Genomic DNA, 12,946 nt, shown 5'->3' with positions numbered 1-12,946 from the left:
TTTAGAATAAATTACACTGAGCAAGAGTAAAAGTAGAAGAATCGAACTGTTCTTTAGCATCTATGGGAAGAAACGATACTTTAATAGAGTTCTAGGAAGGAAATATAAAACATGGGTAACCCTAGAAAACAGCAAAGAGAATAATAAAAACAAGTCACTTCAGGACTGACCATATAAAGTGATCAGTAAAACTCTGTCTTGCAGTTACTTAGGGAAAAAAAAAAAAACAAACAACAAACCCAAAACACACAAACAACAACAAACAAAAACCAAACTAGAATTAATAGATGTTAAAAATGGTAAGTCATATTAAAAGTTTATGAAGCTATTTAGATTTATTAAAGGAACCATAAGTGGAGTAGGCAGATGGTTACTTTTCTGTCTTGATTGTAATATGTTTTTCTTCTCGGTGCTGGTTGCAGCTGGCTTTTGCTGACTTGTAAAAACATTACTGTCCCTTGCCCTTTTTCCTATCTATACACCTCCTTTATCTTAGCTGGGATACTTCCTGCAATGTAAGAATGTCTGCACTAGAATGTGAGGTTAATTTGTGGAAAATTAATCTGAGGTACTGGGATGAGTTGTCTAAGATTAGTCCTTCCAGCAGAGAGCAAAACAAACAAAGCTATAAATACCACTCAATAGTTGTCACCTGTTAAAAATGGGGTTCCAGAGAACAGAGGAAGACAAGTACATATTCATAAAATGCTAATATGCAAAAAATTTAAAAATCGACTGCTAATATACAGAGAAGAATTTTACACCAGGTAGGTAGCCTAAAATGTATAAAACCTAAAGCACTAAGCAAAACATACTAAACCTCAAGGACTTTTATCAAGTCTGAATTCTATGCAACCTTGTAAATACTTCCATGCGTGCGCAGCCTTAGTTACTTGAACTAATTTAAGATTTCTAAGGAAGGTTCAGTGCATATATAAATACTTGTGGGACCGGTATGTTAGAGAAGGACCCAGCCACCATCAGCGTGGGAACAGAGAAGTTAAGTTTCTTTACTGCTATTCATTGATTATAGTGCTAAACAGCTATTAACTATGATCTCCCTGAGTAATATATGTTGTCTCTAAGACTGATGCAGTTTTTATGCCTCAAGAAAAATGTGCTGGAAATATTCCCCTTCATTCTATTCCTACCCCTTTTGCAAAATGTTATACTGGAGCTCAAAAGGCCTGAGCATAGTGCTGAGTTTGTTCTTTATCAAGGGAAGTAATCCCTTGCTTGCCTTGCCGGGTACTACATTCCCTTTACTGAGTGTGCAGTTGACTTGACAGCTGGCATGTCAGCTGGGTTAAACAAAAATCCTGGATTTTGAAGGTAAGTCCATCATAAATTAAATTACCTGACAAGGTCTGCAAAGAACATATTTAATGAGTTATTTGTGTTACATTAAAGTTAGCGTAGCAGCGAAAAAACATTAATTGCACAGTTATATTCTGCTTGTGTTGAGGACAGGCTGCTGGTAGTTGCAGCATTGCACTTTGCTTAATCCCAACATGACAAAAGTGATAGACGAGAAGCTCAGATGTACAACTTCCAGCGCTTGTGCTGATGTGATAGAGATTTGTGATCAGTATTTTGTTATTTCCTGTCTTTATTTCCCAAGTAAGAGTTAGAGAGACCCATAGCCTTAAACTGCCATCTTTCCTGGGCTTTCAGATTGATGTTTCCTCTTCCACACAAGTAAGAGATGCATCAGGTGAAGAAACTGTGGAATCCTTCACCCAGGCTGAATTAGATCACAGTTAGTGATTTAGAAGAGAAACTTCTTCACCCCTTGAAATGGGATAACATTCCAAAGTCTTGCAACACCTGTTTCCAGGTGTTGGTCGTGAACTTTCCACATAGTGACAGCAATATCCATACAAGCAGAAAGTGCTGCAGAATTTCACCCTTTCAGAAGTAACCTGGCTGTACTCCAGAAAGTTCTGTACAATTAGTCCTTTCTTTAGGTTTCATAGGTAACAGAATGACTGCCAACATTATATTTGCTTTCTTTTGTTGACCAAAAAAGGATCAAAGCCTTTTTTTCAACTCAGTGGAATGTTACCTGGGGGAAAAAAAAAAAGCTGAGAGAAGTGACTAAGGAATATAATGTGGGGGGGGGGAAGTGCTAGACTTTTGACCTTGGAATAGCTGCAAAATATGTTTCCAGCAGAACTGTCTTTATGCCACTTAGATGTGTTGTGAAAACATCCTGTCGCAAAAGAACAGGAAACTGGAAGGAAAACACTGAGGCGAGTGCCTGCCACGGCCTCTGGTGTGCGTGCAAGGTGCCAAAGGAACCATTGTTTTCCATTCCATGCTGACAATGGTTTAGCTGGAAAAGCGTATTCAGCTCTAAGCACAGACTGAGGAGAGCCCAGAAAAGAGAGGAAGGCTGATAAGCAGTGAGAAAACCTGACAAGTAGGGACAAGTTGATAAAATTGTGTGTGTTTGGTCTAGCAAACAAGAGGTGAAGGGAAGATAGGAGTCTGGAGCGGAGGCAGCGAACATGCGGTGATGAAACAGGACCTGATCCTAACCAGTTGTCTGGTCTTGCGGCTTTATGATTCTGGAGCGGCTTTCAAGTCAGCGCTCAAAAAGATTTAAAGGCTGTTACGAAGGCAGACTCCTTTCCCACACCCAGAGCAATAAGCAATATTCATGTAACTTCTTTCCCTGAGCCAGAGTGCCTTAGTTGACAAAATTAATATAAACAAGTGATTTGCTAAGACTTTTCCCTTGGCCTGTTCAGTTTATTTACGCAAAACACAAACGTTCTAAGGGAGAAATGAACGCCTTTTTGCTGGATGTTAAACAGCATGAATATTTATACCTGCTCTGTAACTCAATCAGTGTTTATTTCACTGAAATCTCTCTCTGAAGTTATGTGCCTGTTAGCAAGTCAGCCAGCAGGAGGACAGAATAGCGAAAACCTGAATTAAAGAGTTCCAGGGATTATTTCCACCTTCTACAGTGTTTCTGTGAATTCTAAAAAGAAAAGAAGGTGCTCCTACATTTTTGCTTATCTGCAGATAATGGTTTGTCACCTTCTCTCAAATACAATGAAAATCTTTTCCATCTTTATTAAAAGGCAATCTTTATCAAACAAGATTTCTGTGAATCCCTTAAAGGTTTGCTGAGAGAGGCACTTTGTCTATTTTTACAATGGGATTTTCTTCATGTTAATATATTTCCTCCCTCTTTTTGCATGAAACCACAGGAACATAAAAACGTACAACATACAATGTGAAAAATACAAGCAAAATCACAGAAAAAAAAGTTGACCATTATTTGTGCTGAACTGGTATGACCTCACACAGAAATCTGGTTGTTTTTCTGATAGACTGCATGTCTCAGACAAGTTTTACTAAACCCTGTACGAGACAAAAAGATTTACAGCCAAAGAAATACTTCAACTCGGGGAAGGTTTCTGCAAAACAAGCCAATACTCCTGTCTCCTCCCTCCTGCGCTGGGTCCTGCAGAGCTGGTTCAGATGCAGCCTGGCACCTCTGGCTAAAACCTGTTCTCTCCGCTAAAACCAACTGTATGCTGGTATTCAAAGCCGCAGATAGATTTGTTTTAAAGACATCTCCCACTTAGGTATAGAATTAATGAAAGATTCAAGAGAGGAGAGATTTGGATGCTGTTTTATATTACCATGTCTTTCAAAACCAAAAATTTGGATAGTCTTTGATTTAACTTTCTATATAAGATAAAAAACAGGGTTTGATCTCATCAGCTGTTGCATTTTATTTTAATGTGTTCAGTAGGAATGTTTTCTGTTATTCCATTACTAGTATATCAATATAGCAATTTTATTTGTTCTTGTCTGAGACTTTTTTTTTTAAATCTGATAGCAACTCCCAGTTTCTTTGCCCAAACCAGCCCCCAGCAGTGAAAGCTGTCACTTGTTAGTGTTCCTTAATGTTCATCTTTGGTAGCAAGAGCAGATCCATATACTGCGGCCAGGCCTCTCCTGCTTGTGACAGTGCCAATTAACTGTACCAATTACTGTGCTCAGTGACAACTGCAGAGGTAAAGGAAGGTTCACTACGGATTTGTTACTTTAAGGTATGTTTGGGCACATAGAGAGGATTTTTCTTGTCTGTTTTTACAGCTGGCTATTTTATCACAGATGTTTCTTCTTGGACAAAAGAAGCCTTTCTAAAGAATAAAATTATCAGGATTTCACAGCTGTAATTTTACTGTGCAGAATATACTGAATGCAATGCAGCTGTCTTCTGACTGTTTCAGTACAACCACCTCATGTAAACCTGTCTTTGTTTTTTGTATTAATGAAAAAAAGATTATGGGCAACCAAAACGTGTGTTATTCCAGCAGAGAATAATCCAAAAGAACAACTTCTCCAGTGATACAACGCTCCAGTAATAAAATTAGTCCTTTGCAACAAGGACGGAGTTGTTGATGCAGTGTGACACTGAGCAACCTACATGATCATCTCATTTATGTGTGAGGTGACGACACTTAAAGGACTACAACCATAAAGTTTTTTGCATGAGATGACATTGATGACCCATCTTAACAACTAACCTGGCCATCTCCTATATGTTCAGAATAAGCTGAGGTCTTCCAAGTTTTCCCATACTACTGACACCGAGGTAAAAATATCTCCATGACCTCCACAAGCAGTAATATGACATTCATCACTGGGAGGTTTAGTTTCCCTTATCATACTGAGCTCTGACATAGAAGCTCAAGTGCTTGCTCTCCCTTCACTTACCCTTCCAGATTCATGTGAATGTGAAGACAACGTCACCAATGTTGCATAAGTGATCATAAGTGATCATTAAATCAATGCTACTGGTATTCAAAATGCTCTCAGCTTGTGGGATTTAAACTAAGAAAAACAGTACTGAAAAAAACCCCAAACAACAGCAGTTAACTTTAACAGTAACTACTTCCTGCTGGAACTAAAATATACCTGTAAGTCTCTGCAGCACAACTTTGCTTTCAGAAGTTTGATTTATGGCACTTCCCAGTATGTGACTGGGGAGCTGAAAAGGCTTTTCATAGTTGTGGGGATCTTGCATAACTTGTGAAACTCCTGGTAGCTCTTAATTAGTCTGCTATGATTTGCTCTGTTGGAAACTGTATGTACCGAGTAATCAAGAGCCGAGTGTGGAACAAAGGAGCAAAGTGCAAAACACACACAAATAGACTGCTGAGAAATCATTTCTGATAATTTAGCAAAGCCAACCATAATTTTAATTTTAGGGCTGAATACTTTCTAATATTAGCAAAGAATGGATTAGAAATTGGAACAAATGTGCCGGCAGACAAAAGACTAAATCCATTAATAGGGCTATCCTATTTACTGCAAAGGCAAATGGACTGGCAATAAATCCTGCTGTGTTTCAATAAAGTGCAATTTCCCAATCTTCAAGACTATTAACATTAAAATATTTTACAAGTCAATTTTAAGGTGTACTTTTATATATTGAGACATTCTGAAGCTCTTGCTCATGGAATACGCAGTCTTCGGCAAGCAGTCGCAAGGCAGTTCTGATCTCGTATTTGTGAAACAACATGGTTTTGTTTATTTTACAATGAATGCCTATGCTATATAAACTCTAGAATCAGAACTTGTTGAACTCTCACCATTTCCATGTTTAAATGAGTACTCATTAATCTGTTCCCTCTACAGGCAAACCGTATTAATTCAGGTCAACATACATACGCATATTTGATTTGCATACATTGTGTGGGAATCTATACAGAAAGGTCTTTGGGTTTATGTTTTGGAAAATTTTAAAGACACCCTAAATTTAGAGCAAATACAACTACACAATTCTGCAGAAGTGTGAAAGTTTTGGGAACAGACTCCTTATCATCTGTTTACCCAGCAATTGTTCCCACACGGTAAAGTATTGTGCTATTATAAATAAATAAAACGGGACGGAACTCTTTTCTAAAAGGTATAAATTTATTTGTATTGTACAAACATTTCAGGGTAATTCAGTAATTGGGAGAAAAGTTAACAGGAGTGCACTAAAAGCAAAGACACATCAGTGGGGTTGTACTGTGGCATTCTGGATCCAAAGCAGCTCTGCTAAGGAACATCTGATTGAATCTAAATTGCAAAGTTTGGACTCAGCATGATAATACAAACAAAATTGTGACATTGGCTCCAGCCTCCAGTAACTAGCTGCTTGCAAATAGGGTATCAGTGTAACTGAGTATTATCAGAATCTTCTAAGCTTCCATACTCCTGCTTTTAATCAGAGAGAGAGGTACTGCAAGTGTTGGGAGTATATAAAGGACTGACAATAATACAGTGGAATCTGTAACAGACAAGAACTTAGCTGTTTTGAACAACATTTGAGCAGCTGTATTAGAAGGCTGAGAGTTGCGTAACATACACAAAAAACCCCAACAGATGTCTTCAAACCGTCTTGGCCAAAAGAAATTTATCTAAATACTATGCAAGTGAGTTACAAATGCTACCACTAAGGGCTTCATCATCTGTGCATACCCACATACTAATCTGGGACCTGAAACAAGAAAAAAATATTTATTCTTAGGAAGCTATTTTTTACAGCTAGAAATCCTCCTTAGCTTCTTTTTATACATAACCATTTTTATTAGCCTTCAAAAAACACACAGACAAACAGCATTATCTTTAAAAATCCTTACAGCTTTTTAAGTCTTGGTGAAACAATGATTCTAACTCCTATATTGTTTTCCAAGGAAATGAAGACAGTGACTCACCCACTCTCATTAATAAATAGCCAGGTCCTTATGAAGTTAATTAAACATAGATAAGACAATTTGGATCATCAAAGGGTAGGGTCGCAAAGTTGAATGATTTAGTTGTCTAAAAAATTAAGTAAAACGATTTATTTTAAAATATCTACAAAGGATTATTTTTTTCAAATAAAACCCTGAAACTGAATGGGAAAACCATGAGGTAGAGAAGACAAGGCTTCCATAAATGAATACCCAATGTTATGAATACCCAATGTTACTCTTCAGAACCTTCAAATAAGAGTGCAGTTGGACAAGACAGAGCCATCCCACAGTTTCTGGTCCTTAAAGGCGCATATTTTCCACTACCTCCTCCTCTTCCTTTTCTCTCTGCTCCTAGCTTACTCCGTAGTTGTACTATTGTAATTATGATAGTAAAATACTAACTTTCACATAAGTATTGTTTTCTGCCAGCTTAGTGAAGAGAATTGGCTCACAGGGGGGGCCAGGCAAGTGCCAGAGCCAGTCAAATGCTGAAAGCCAGTGGAGAAGGAGGAGATACGCAGCTAGGAGCAGAGGAAGATAAATTTAGAAGCCTAAATTTAGACTTTTTTTAAATTGCCTAGTATTTTGGTGCTTGTAGTCACTCTCATTTATAAGTGATACTTACTCTGCTTAAACCACCTACAGCAGAAATTTGTATGATGGAAAGAGGAAGATAAAAAGAAGGGGCAAAGGATCAGCTAATTTGTTTTTGTAAACAGATGTTTGTAAAACAAAACACTCAGCTTTAACCAATGACAGGAAACAGAGGCACTTACACTCATTTTTGAGCTGTTTTTCTTGGTCTCCCGAAAGACTTCAGAGTACATGCTTGACACTGTTTGAGATGGTGAAGGTTGAAAACTACTAAAAAGAACCTCTGCTTTTAAGTACTTACAAAAATTGTCATTTGCTGGGATCTGGCTAATGTTCCGTATCATTTTATGATCCCTACAAATAACTCCTGTGTCCACGGAACGTCCACTTCAAAAAAAGCATGAGAGTGGTCCCAAGACTCACTCTGTGTGACAAAATTTCAAAAGTAACCAACACATGGCTGGAAGCAATATCTCCATGGCAGTTAACAGCACAAGTTCCATGTAGCAATGAGCACTACATATATATACACAACACAACTTCAATGCTGACCTCTAAGAAGCTCAGTACATGCCCATTTTTCCATGAATTAACTGCATGAGCAACACATTCTTGGGGGACTTATGCAGTAAGGATGTGCTTAAATTCACCCTGCACATCACAATTAACTTGCTAATAAGCACAAAGACGATGATGTGGCTTCAGATTCACTTAGATTTAACAGGAATTTTTACCTTGGCTTTGTCATGTTCTAAAACCATTTAATGAATATCCTGTGGATTTGGTTTCCCTTAGTCTGATGCAAGTTCAATTTTGTTTGTTTAAGGGTATTTAATCTGTTTATTCTTCAAGTTTTTTGAGTTGAGCTACATTTTCTAAGATGCATTTAAGTGGAAATATTAGTCAGACAGAAAAAGCAGACAGGGCAAAACTCAGACTTACCAAAACTCAGTTGGACTTTGTTCTCAGTAGCTAAATGAGGTGTGATGTTAACTTGATTAAATTAGTATCAGATAAAATCCTAGTGGAAACAAAGTCTTTTTTTAGGTTTTCTCTGCTAGTGCTTAGAGAATGCACACTCCTGTATGAATGTAACTTACCAGTGGCCGTTTCTGCAGTATCAGGGATGAGACATACAGTTTGTAGAGGTAATCTTTACCAAGAAGACAATAAATATAGTAAGGAGTCCAGACTTACATTAGCCTTCCACAGTAAAACTGAAGAAGTAATTTATAAAGTTATGAACCTTGCCAAAATGGATGAAAACATTTATTTGGATTATTATTGCAAAGTTTGTTTCTGGTCACTTGCAAACACTTCAGAAGCATCGATTAGCCTTATGATGATGTCTTAACCTGGGTCTTTCATACCAACCTCTACAATATTTTAAGTTCTCAGAATTCAAATGGTGAACTTCTATTTTGAAATCCCCAAATGGGCATTTTTTCCAATAAATCTCTTTCAAGTTTCTAAAATAAAATGTCATCAGCTATACTTCCAGCATATGCCTACTAACTTGCTTCCTATGTCTCTTCATCTCTCACCTATTTCTTGTTCCTAAAGGCAAATTTATAATTGGCTCATATTTTATGAGTTCATTTTTCAGAAGAATGAGTGTTATCTCCAGTAGATTCAATTTATGAGAGAACTCAAAAGGCAGTCTAGCAATAAGTGAAATCAACTGCATATTTTATACTCACACTGAATCAATTTTTCGATTAATCTGCGAGACGACCATTGCAAGTATCCATCTACCGGAAAGATGCTGTGTTAGTGTTACAGAAAATAGAGCACTATCCATATTTGTAACGAGGACTGAACACTATTACCATCTAATAACTGCTCTCTGGTAAATAGTATCTTTATAACAGCAATCAGTTTCATATTGTACAAACTTGAGGTATATTCCGGGGATGTCTTGTATAGTTTTCCATACCTAGCTATCTTCTATCAGTTCTGTCTATGTGGCTTAAAAACAAAGAAGTTACATATCAGGGCTGTTAAGCTCCCAGAAGAAGGCAGACTGGTTCTGTCTGCTGCTTTGCAACACTGTCAGTAGTTTTAGGAGGTAATAGATTTAGTGTAGTTACCTCTGCATGCACTTGCACAAGACCTAAACACAACAAAAGCCAAACAAAATGTTGAAACAAAGTTAATTAACGAGTTGAGATGATCAAGGTCCTTCAGATTATGACCTGCAAATGACAGTTCGTTTTGCTATGGTGCTGTATAGTTTGGAAATTAAGTCTAATGTAGTTGTCTCCCATATGTGCACTTAAAAAGCCAACTTCTAACAAAACTTTCTTCATTCACTGTTGTCCAAACGCAACGTAAAGAATATCTGGAGATGCAGAGGAAGGCAGCAGTCGCTTTCTATGCTGATCGTCTGGCACAATTAAGTTAAGAAAAAAAAAAAAGGCAAACTTTGAGAGAGGAAGCAGCATGGAAATCAGGAATGTACGCCACATGGCAATAGGACTGGACTCCACCATCGCATTTACTGGCACATTCATAGATATTAAGACTGCACAGTTTGTCTTTCCATGTTCTTTTACCACCTTATACTTTTGGTTTTTTGTCCTTAAAGTTTTTTCCCCAGTGTATCTTATGGAAAAAATCCACTGGTGACTCATCTGTTTGAGACTGTAGATAATAATCATGGTCTGGGGGAGGGATAATTAGATTGTTTTGAGCAAGACAAAGACTATCATGTCTCCTGAGCCCCATTGTCTTTCCAGACACTGACCTTCTCTTTGCCTAGCAGGGAACAGCCAAAAGGACACTAAAAGAACATTAAGAGGGGGCTGTAGCCTGTGGTTCACTGGCTTAGACATGCTAAAAATATTAATCTAGTAGATGAAGAAAAATAGGGAAACCTTCCTTACATTATCCTGGATAAGCCTGCTGAACAGCAAATTGCTTACTCACTATTATTTTCAGATACCTCTGAGCACTTTTAATCATTAGAGATCCATTAGATGCAGTTTATTGGAGCCTAACTTCGGGTGTGGCTGTGCCCCTCTCGAGGGCAGGAACACGCTAATGGTGATATTTAGGGGTCCCCTTTTTATTTCCATATCCACTATGACTGGCACTTACCACCTAATAGTCTTACCCCAAAATATCATCGGGAGTTAAGGGCTTCGACTCTCTAAGGCTCCTCATTTTCGAGCAAACTCATGTGCATCATGTGCATGTAACTTCGTGCCGTGTCATCCCCCGGGTTTCGCGGGAGCTCCGTGTCCCCCAGACCCATCAGGACTGACCTCTACCTGCGGCAGCCCCGGGGACAGGCCGCGGGCCCACGGCTCCTCCACTGAGCCGTCAGCGATAAAGCCTCTTCTCCATCTTGCGCCTGAGGAAAAGGGGAAGAAGGAGGATGGTTCCTGGTAAGAGGAGGGGGAAGCGATCGCCCTTTCAGCGCGGGTGAGAGGACTCGCCACCCTCCTCACCCCCAGGGCTGAGGTAAACCCGGCGGGGCCGCGCGGCAAGCCGGGCCCTGCGGCGTCTCCTTCAGGCAGACGAGGCGAGCGGTTTCCTGTCAGGGGGAGTGGAGGCGACGGCGCCGGGCCCGGGGCCGTGGGGCGGGGCGGAGCGGCCGCCATCACGTGTCGTGTGGCAACGAGCGAGCATCCCCGCGAGACGCAACGGCGCGGCCGGCGGGAGCGGAGGTAACGCGGGCGGCCACGCCGGTACAGCCGGCGGGGAGATCCTGCGGGGAGATCCTGCGGGATCCGCGGGGGGCTGGCACCGCGGCGGGGAGATCCTGCGGGACCGTCGGGGCGCTGGCACCGCGGCAGGGCGCGATCTCCCTCCCACGGCGGGGAGGCTGCCGGGGCGGCGGGCAGCCCGCCTGGGCGCGGGGGGCTGTGGGCAGCGCAGCCTGCGCCGGGCGCGGAGGTTTCCGGCGCCTCCGCCGCCTCTACAGCATCCGGGGCTGCTGGTCTTGCCCCCGCTGGGAGGGCTGCAGGTGTGAGGGGTGGCAGTGCGACAAATGTCGTGTATTTTTTAAATTTTATTTTATTTTTTTAAAGGGTGCCTCAGCCCCTGTGGGTACCTCAGTCCTGACAGCCCCGGGAGGGAAGCGGCTGCCCCGCGCCTCAGCCCTGAGGTGTCCGCCGCTCCCCTCCCCAGGCTGTCCAGGAGGCGTGGATTATGTCTGAACATCGCCTATTTTATAAGGAGAACGGGGCAACCACCGCTTGGGGAGAGAGTAGCGGCCACCCAGGGGAGAAATAAGCCCAAATCCCCCTCCCATGGCGGGATCCTGAGGGCCGGTGTCCTCAGGCTGTTGTCCTCAGGCCGTTGTCGCCGTCATGTCGCGCACATCCCCACCGGAGGGTGGTTTTCTGCAGCCACGTGTTTTATTTAGCTTGGCAGCAGGCGGATATGAGGGTGGGTGCTCAGGTCGGCTTATACCAGGATGTTTTTTTGGTGACAGGTACCTGTAATTATACCTGTTCTGTTAATACCCGGCTTTCAGGAAGAACTGAAGTAGGTTTACTAATGCCCTCAGGCGACCATGGCTTTGTTTACTGGCATTTGGTAGTGATTTTGATTTTTTTGTGTGGTTTTTAAGTGATACATATTAAATGCAATCTGATTAGGTGTGACTGTAAGTTACAGCTGAAGGGTACACATGGATGTAGACTTCTACGTAAGCATGTGGTTTCTGACATTACTTTTCTCTGTTTTGAGAGGTTTCCAACATAAATTATTTTAACAAACTCTATCATTGTCCCTTCTGCCCTTACTGGGGGTTATTGTATAAATTTCACCAGGTGTTTCTTTAATTACGTCTGCCTTGAGTGCTTTGAACTTCATTTCAGTCTAAATCAAGACAGTCTACTACAAGGTCCCTAATTGTGAGCTTCTATTTTTTTCCCTTGGAAATATAAAAATAAATGAGAAGTGTGAAGGACATATTGCCATGTTATTTTTTTACTTGTAGCTAGTGCAGCTCCCTAACTTTAAAGTGACTTGATTTGAAATCTAGGTTAATGTTACTGAGGTGGATTTGTCCAGGATAGGTACTTTAAATTTTGCGAAGTGTCTGAAGTATTGTAACTGAATATATGTTTGTAAGCTGATTATAGGTCTTTCTCTCATTTAATGTTCATAGTCTTATTCAGGATTTGTCAGAACATGTGGATAGTATGTGTATTTACTGAACATCTCTTGTGCAGCTGTGTCACAGGTGTGTAAAGTCAGGACTTACTACCAGCACTGATCGACTATCAAGCGAATAATTGATGTAGTAATTCTCTTTCATACCGTTTTACATGATAAACACACCTTGTCGTTTTTAAAAAATGTTACAGCCAGTTCTATTTGATTAAAGGTTTATGTTGTTTTTGTATGGCTAAAGATAGTGTGTTTTCCTATGTGAGCACAAAAGACTTGGTTGAACAGATTAGATCTTTACATTGGGAATGGCTTTTGTTACGAGGGCTTCCTGTCTGCTGACTGTATGTATGGCAGGGAAGTGGTTCTTCTCTCACCAGAAACAAGAAAAACATATACTAGACAAACTCTAAGCCTTTCCCACTTAAGTGTTCAGACTGTTAACTGCCTGTTTATATACATTGCAAGGAATAGGC

At 40.5% G+C, this 12,946-nt stretch overlaps 2 protein-coding genes and 1 long non-coding RNA gene across 4 annotated transcripts in view; 2 read left to right on the top strand and 1 right to left on the bottom strand.

The window, feature by feature from the left end:
- DYNLRB2 (dynein light chain roadblock-type 2) overlaps window positions 1–12,946 on the top strand; it is a 182,799-nt gene that overhangs the window by 105,360 nt on the left and 64,493 nt on the right. The window lies entirely within an intron of this gene.
- On the bottom strand, window positions 5,926–10,934 carry LOC139829030 (uncharacterized). The gene is made up of 2 exons (XR_011741209.1): window positions 10,799–10,934; window positions 5,926–10,701 (listed from the first exon to the last, which is right to left on the bottom strand). It is a non-coding gene; the product is annotated as an uncharacterized lncRNA (long non-coding RNA).
- SLC7A6 (solute carrier family 7 member 6) overlaps window positions 10,929–12,946 on the top strand; it is a 28,683-nt gene continuing 26,665 nt past the window's right edge. The window contains exon 1 of one of the 2 annotated variants that reach the window (XM_065848199.2): window positions 10,929–11,017. The gene's annotated coding sequence lies outside the window, so the exon portion shown is untranslated. The remainder of the gene's footprint in view (window positions 11,018–12,946) is intronic. The other variant, XM_065848198.2, reaches the window with a different exon arrangement.

The sequence above is a fragment of the Patagioenas fasciata genome, chromosome 13 (assembly GCF_037038585.1).
Source record: "Patagioenas fasciata isolate bPatFas1 chromosome 13, bPatFas1.hap1, whole genome shotgun sequence".
NCBI classification, from domain to species: domain Eukaryota; kingdom Metazoa; phylum Chordata; class Aves; order Columbiformes; family Columbidae; genus Patagioenas; species Patagioenas fasciata.
Note: the sequence above shows the minus strand (reverse complement) of the source record. Positions and strands in the feature narration are given on the sequence as shown.